Genomic DNA, 7,964 nt, shown 5'->3' on the forward strand with positions numbered 1-7,964 from the left:
TTTTGGATCACTTACGACTCGTTGGAGGGCTGATCCCCCCGCGGACTTTGTGCGGCAAGAGCACCCCCTGAGGCAAGACCCTCTGTTGGAGACTTCTTCTCTCGTTTGGAGGCCTCGGCTTCCGGATCCTCGAAAGCAGTCCTCTTCCTCCCCCGGTTATCGTCCTTTATGGAGGCGCTCATTCCCTCGGTTGGAACTGGCAGAAATGGGGGCCCGCTTCCGCCCATATTATTCCCCCTGTATCTTCCTTCGAGGGCTCCGGGCAAGGTGCGAGCTCGAGCATCTTTTTGAAAACCGGATTTTCCAAACCCTCGGGGAGGGGGGCCGAACACTGAATCATCTTCGCCTTTGTTAGCCAGTCCTGGTCAAAGAGCGATCTCTCAGAAATAACTTCATGAATAAAAGATGATGTGTTCGGCTAGAGGATTTCTTACTTGTTCGGCGGCGCGGTTACTGCTCAGGCCCACGTCCTCGGTAGTATCCGGACACTCTATTTGAGGTCCGAAGAATGACTTGTACATCTCCTCGTGCGTCAGGCCGAGGAAACTTTGAATGGCACGCGGTCCTTCTGGGTTGAACTCCCACAAGCGAAGGGGCTGGCGTTTGCAAGGCTGGACTCGACGAACCAGCATAACTTGCATTACCACAACCAAATTAAAATCTCCCTCGAAGAGATCTTGAATGCGGCTTTGCAGTATAGGCATGTCCTTGGCTGGACCCTAGCTCAGACCTCTGCTAATCCATGACATAAGTTGTGGTAGGGGCCCGAGCGGAAAGCGGGGGCAGCCGCCCACTTGGCACTTCTAGGAGCCATGACGTAAAACCACTCCTGTTGCCATAATTCGGACACCTTTGGAAAGGAACCTTTCGGCCACGGAGCTCCTGCCATCTTGCCTATTGATGCGCCTCCACACGCTGCATGTTGCCGCTCGATCATCTTCGACTTCACTTCAAAGGTCTTGAGCCATAGGCCGAAGTGAGGGGTAATGCGAAGGAAGGCCTCACACACGACAATAAATGTCGAGATGTGGAGAAAGGAGTCCGGAGCTAGATCGTGGAAATCTAGCCCGTAATAGAACATCAAACCCCCGACGAAGGGATCCAGAGTGAGGCCTAGGCCTCGGAGGAAGTGGGAGACGAACACGACATTCTCGTCGGGTTCGGGAGTGGGGACAACCTGCCGTCGAGCAGGCAGCCGATGCGAAACCTCGGCGGTCAGGTATCTGGCCTCCCTCAACTTCTTGATATCCTCTTCCGTGACGGAGGAGGGCATTCACCGGCCTTGAAGGCTGGATCCGGACATGATTGAAAATCCAGAGCACCTGACCTGGGCTTTGGGTGTTAGAACTCGAGGCGGGGGAGGGGTTCGATTGAGCACGAGAGGGAAAAAGCAAAAACCTTGTCCCTTTATAAAGAGGGTAAATATCAAGCGTCCTCTCTGTAGCCGTTTGGGACTTACCTATAATCTAGGAGTCCTAGACACGGTTGGGTTACCCATGACCGTATTAATGAGAATCCCGTAATTGGGGGAACATGATCTCTGCTTCGACAAGACGTGTCAAGAAATTGCCTCGCGTTATGTGTGGAGCTGGTTGGAGAAAAACGGTTCGAATAATCACCGGGCCATGACATAACGTCATGCTGCCAAAACAAGTCAGCAAATTAGATTTGCGAAAATATTATTCTCTCTACGGAAGTATGTGGAACTTATGTTGCAGGGTCGGACACTATCCTTGTATTCAAATTCTTTTGTGATGTATTCGGAGGAGGAACCCGCCTTGCAATGCCGAAGACAATACTGCGCGTCGGTCTCATCGTCATTGAAGCCAGGTTCAGGGGCTACTGAGGGAGTCCTGGATTAGGGGGTCTCCGGACAGCCGGATTATATCCTTTGGCCGGACTGTTAGACTATGAAGATACAAGATTGAAGACTTCGTCTCGTGTCCGGATAGGACTCTACTTGGTGTGGAAGGCAAGCTAGGCAATACGGATATGGATATCTCCTCCTTTGTAACCAACCTTGCGTAACCCTAACCCTCTCCAGTGTCTATATAAACCGGAGGGTTTTAGTCCGTATGATAACATACAATCATACCATAGGCTAGCTTCTAGGGTTTAGCCTCTCTGATCTCGTGGTAGATCTACTCTTCTACTACCCATATCATCAATATTAATCAAGCAGGACGTAGGGTTTTACCTCCATCAAGAGGGCCCGAACCTGGGTAAAACATTGTGTCCCCTGCCTCCTGTTACCATCCGGCCTAGACGCACAATTCGGGACCCCCTACCCGAGATCCGCCGGTTTTGACACCGACAATGGGCATCTCCAGAGCCCGTTGATACGCCTAGTTGATGTGAGACTATCTTCTCCCTTTTTGTCTTCTCCACAACCACCATTCTATTCCACCTATAGTGCTATATCCATGGCTCACGCTCATGTATTGCGTGAAGATCGAAAAAGTTTTGAAAATGTCAAAAGTATGAAATAATTGCTTGGCTTGTCATCGGGGTTGTGCATGATTTAAATACTTTGTGTGGTGAAGATAGAGCATAGCCAGACTATATGATTTTGTAGGGATAGCTTTCTTTGGCCATGTTATTTTGAGAAGACATAATTGCTTTCTTAGTATGCTTGAAGTATTATTATTTTTATGTCAATATGAACTTTTGTCTTGAATCTTTTGAATCTGAATATTCATACCACAATTAAGAAGATTTACATTGAAATTATGCCAAGTAGCACTCCGCATCAAAAATTCTGTTTTTATCATTTACCTACTCGAGGACGAGCAGGAATTAAGCTTTGTGTCGGTGTCAAAACCGGCGGATCTCGGGTAGGGGGTCCCGAACTGTGCGTCTAGGCAGATGGTAACAGGAGGCAGGGGACGCGATGTTTTACCCAGGTTCGGGCCCTCTTGATGGAGGTAAAACCCTACGTCCTGCTTGATTAATATTGATGATATGGGTAGTACAAGAGTAGATCTACCATGAGATCAGAGAGGCTAAACCCTAGAAGCTAGCCTATGGTATGATTGCTTCTTCGTCCTATGGACTAAAACCCTCTGGTTTATATAGACACCGGAGAGGGCTAGGGTTACACAGAGTCGGTTACAATGGTAGGAGATCTACATATCCGTATCGCCAAGCTTGCCTTCCACGCCAAGGAAAGTCCCTTCCGGACACGGGACGAAGTCTTCAATCTTGTATCTTCATAGTCCAGGAGTCCGGCCGAAGGTATAGTCCGGCTATCCGGACACCCCCTAATCCAGGACTCCCTCAGTAGCCCCTGAACCAGGCTTCAATGACGACGAGTCCGGCGCGCAGATTGTCTTCGGCATTGCAAGGCGGGTTCCTCCTCCAAGTACTTCATAGAAGATTTTGAACACAAAGGTAGTGTCCGGCTCTGCAAAATAAGTTTCCACATATTGCCATAGAGAGAATAATATTTACACAAATCTAATCTGCTGACGTATTCCGTAGCGTGACATCACACCACGGCCAAGTCTTTATTCGAATCGTTTTACTGTCCCACCTCAGCGCGTTTAGCGAGGCGGTTTCCTTGGCACGTCTTGTCAAAGCAGAGATCGTGTCCCCTTATTCCGGGATTCTTATCAATACGGGCGTGGGTAACCCAACCGCGCCATTGATTACGGCGCTTGGGAGATAAGCGAGTTTTACCAGGCGGGTGGGGACGCATAGTCGCGTCCACCCATATAAGGGGATAAGGATCCACCTTTTCATCCACGCCTTCTTCCTCCTTTGCCTATCCATTTCCGCGCACTCGAGCTCCAGCGCCCAAGTCCGCACACCCCACCTCAACCTTCTCTTGCCATGTCCGGAGCGGGAGGCAAGTGGATGGTCTCCTCCGTCACAGAGGGACACATCAAAAAACTGAGGAAGGCCGGATACTTGTCTAACAACATTGCGCACCAGCTTCCCGAAGAGGGGCAGCTCATCCCCACCCCTAGGCCCCATGAGAGGGTGGTGTTCCTCCCCCATTTCCTCCGCGGACTGGGCTTCCCTCTCCACCCATTTGTCCGGGGGCTCATGTTCTACTATGGCCTGGATTTCCACGATCTGGCCCCGAACTTTGTCCTCAACATCTCGGCGTTTAACGTCGTGTGTGAGGCTTTCTTCCGCATCCGCCCCCATTTCGACCTATGGCTCAAGACTTTCAATTTCAAGCCGAAGGTGGTGCGCGGCACCCAGGCGGAGTGCGGAGGCGCCATGGTGGGCAAGATGCCCAATGTCCTATGGCTCGAGGGCTCCTTCGTGGAGTCCCTAAAGGGGTGGCAGTCGGGGTGGTTCTACATCACCGAGTCACCCCCGAGTTCCGATCCGGACCCCCTACGCGGCTCGCCTCCTGGAAAGAGATGGGCCTGTCATGGGGTAAAAAAGGAGAGCTGACCGGACTCCAAACATGCATCCAAACCTTGGTGGACAAGAAGCTCAAACTTGTCAACGTAGTCCAGGTTATGCTCATCCACCGGATGCTCCCGTGTCAACAATGGGCTTTCAACCTGTGGGAGTTCGACCCGGCGCGTCACCGAACTCTTAGCAGGCTCTTCGACATGACGTACGAAGATGCCTGGAAGGTGCTTTTCAAGGGCGCCGAGGCCCCCGCATCCGCTACCGAGGATCGCGGATTCAGCATGCAGCGTCACGCTCATGCGGTAAGCTGTTTTTACCTTTTACAGGGTATTAGTTTTTCATAGTTTGACTCCATGCGAGATCTAAGCTCCCTTACCTTTGACAGGATTGGCAGGAGACGTCCGGATAGATCAACTATTCGGCTCCTTTGCCCGAAGGCCCAGTGGACGCTCGCTTGGCGAAGCTGCTGGTTCCGGCACCCTATGTGGTGCCGGAGAAGAAGGCCAAGAAGAAGGCCACGGGGACTCGAAAGAGTGCCCGGCGCCAGGAGGTGTCGGATTCATCATCCGACGACTCCAAGGCGCACTCCTCCCATGAAGACGAGGAGGAGGAAGAAGAGACCTCTCCCCCTCCAGCGGGGGGAGGGAAGAAAAGGAAGGCCGCTCCAACTGGGGAGGCCGAAGGGTCCAAGAAGGGGAAGACCCCTCCTCCGGACTACTCCACCAACGCCGACAACGGTGAAGAGGAGTGGACGCACAGGGCCAAGCCCCTGGCGAGATCGTAAGTATCCGGATACCAGAGTGATTCATAGTATTCCCCCATTGCACAGCTTTTCCTTACGTCGAACATGTTTATGCAGTCCACCCAAAGACCGGCTCGACGTGTCGTCGAGCGGTTCCCTGGATTCGTCGGATGTGAATTCGCTTCCGACGGCTACCTCCCCCCATCCTACGGACGACGCCGCGGTGGCGTCCCAACAGGTTCCAAGCCAGGAGGAGGTGGTCCTGGAGGCGCCGCAAGGCGACCTCCCGGACTCCAGGCGTAAAGGGGATAGAACCCCCAAGGGCTCCAAGTCCGGCCTTGAGCCGGACACCGCGCCGAAACCTTCAACGGTTCCGGACTCCGGTAGGCAGCCTCCTTCCAAGAGGAGCAAGCCTACCGAGCCGGCGACCTCCGTCCAACCGGAGGCACCGGACAATTTGCTGGAGGTGCTTAACGGCGCCTCCATCGACGAGGAGCACCGCACTATTATGAGTGCGGTGATCCAGAAGGTTCAGTCCGCCAAGAGCGGACTGACTGAAGCCTGAGCCAGCCTTCTAATAGGCTTTGAGGTAAGTAAAGAATATGTAAAAATATTGCCGCATAGACAGTAGCCCCTGATGCTCTGCTCGGCGTTCGGAAAGAAAAGCCGAATAGAGGATCTAATAACATTCGCAGGAGTCTAACATAATCAAGTCAATATGCGTATGCAGGCTTCGCTGCTGGCCTCTGCCGCACTGACTGCGGAGGTGGACACGCTGAGGCAAAACCTCGCGCGGTCCGAGAACGAGCTCGGCCATGCCAAGAGGCAACTCAAGGAGAAGGAAGGTAAGTAATACCTTGCGCAAGTATATAGAGAAGATGTGGTTGCAAAAAATGACAGGATCAATGTGCTATTATAGGGGCCACGACCGAGGTGGCAACCCTTAAGAAAGCATTGTCCGAGGCCGAAAATAGAGCAGCCGCGGAGCGTACAGAGAGAGGGAAGCAGGAGGCGCGGGTGGAGGAGGTGCAGAAAGAGCTCCAGGCTCTCATGAAAAAACACGAGAGTTTGGAGCTTGACTCAAAGACGCAAGCGTCCGAGCTTGCGGCAGCCCTCGAAAGTGCGAAGTTTGCCAAGGCCGAAGCCCAGAAAGCCCTCCAAGAAATTGGAGATATGAAGAAGATAGCGGCGGGTAAGGCATTCATTATGCAAAGCAAGCACGTGAAAGTGAATTACTTGTTACTTACCCGAGTCTGAAGCTCTCCAGGAGCATTCACAGATTTGCCCCGTAGTGCGTCTGATGCCCCCGCCTACTATCGAGCCGAGGAGGGGAGCTCGACGAAGAAGGTGTTCTGGTCTCAGTATGCTGAGGCCGGACACCTGGTGCCTTTGAGCGACTAGCTGAAGCAAATGGTCGAGCTCCATAAGGTGGCTGAACAGGCCATAAAGGGCCTCATAGTTCGGCTTTGGCCTGGAGAGGCTCTGCCTGGAAGCTACTTCGGGCTGGTGAGGCGGCTGGTGGATGCCTGTCCACGGCTTGAGGTAATCAAGCGCTCCGTCTGCATCGAAGGTTTCCGTAGGGCGCTTGCCCGTGCTAAAGTGCACTGGGGCAAGATGGATGCGGAGAAGCTGGTGAAGGACGGGCCGCCGCCGGGCAAGGAGCATCGCGTCCCGGAAGCGTATTATGAGGGCGTCCTGAAGGGTGCCCGCCTTATAGCGGATGAATGCTCCAAAGATGTAATTTTTGAGTAAACTCGCATTTGTGATCCTGTACGCTGAAAACTTGTTCATATGCGCTAAGCAACGCTTTTGAATTTAAAATATTACCTTCTGTGCGGCCGTTTATCAAATTTGAGAGATGGCGAGTCGTCGGCTTCTGCCCCCGTGCCACGAGTGCTGGGGTGTTCGGGATAAACATGAGCGCTCTTTTTCCCATTCTTGGGTCCTTCGAGGGAGGCGCTCAACACAACGAACAAGGCAATCGGACTATAATGCTTGAACACTCTCACTTAGCCATAGAATTCTATAATTTTAAATTTCGGCGAAGCCCCTAGTGTTCGGAAGACCGAGTTCGGGGCGCTATCCACGCCTAGGCCGGACAAAGCCGACTCCTCGCTCTAAGCGGCATAAGTCTTTAGGGACTCGAAAACCTCTCGAACAGCGACCAGCTCTCGCCTCATCATGACGGTCAGTTTTAGCTTTCTCTACTGAGGTGCTTAGCCCAGCTCAACTGGGGCACAATCGCAGTAGTTCTCCTAGTGCTACCTTAGCCGATATAACGGAACGTAAGGTACCAAAACATAGGAGCCGGGCAAACCCAACTATTGACCCAAGACATGATTCGGAGCCGATGCATATAATGCTATAAGTTCGGGGTGCCGCACTTGTGAAAGTGTTCGGACTTCTCACACCGTATTGTGGGGTACTTAAGCCCCTGGCGTATTGGCCGTACCAAAGTGTACGGGTGCAACATGTCATTAATGAACATATATTCGTAAAAAAGAGTAATGCAATAATAGACGGAAGCTATGCATTGTTTATTTAAAAAGGCTGCGATCAAAGCAGAACGATACAAATAGTGCAATAAGCGAAAGATGGGACTATTTAACATGTCCTTTCCACGGGCGAGCTGCGGAATGTTATGTGAAACAGGTGTACTGCTCGTTATAGAGACCACCTTAGAGTTCCATAGTGCAGCGTAGCTTTCTGCTTCCCTGGTTGTATCGTTTGTGCGGCAATTGTACTGCCGGACAGACCTTCCGAAGAATGGAGTCCTGAAAATAAGAGAAAATTAAGAAATCGGTAGCCCCTAGTGCGGTTTAAGCCTTGTTTCGGGCGTGCCGTGATGCTG

This window comes from Triticum aestivum, chromosome 4A, assembly GCF_018294505.1.
Source record: "Triticum aestivum cultivar Chinese Spring chromosome 4A, IWGSC CS RefSeq v2.1, whole genome shotgun sequence".
Lineage (NCBI taxonomy): Eukaryota > Viridiplantae > Streptophyta > Magnoliopsida > Poales > Poaceae > Triticum > Triticum aestivum.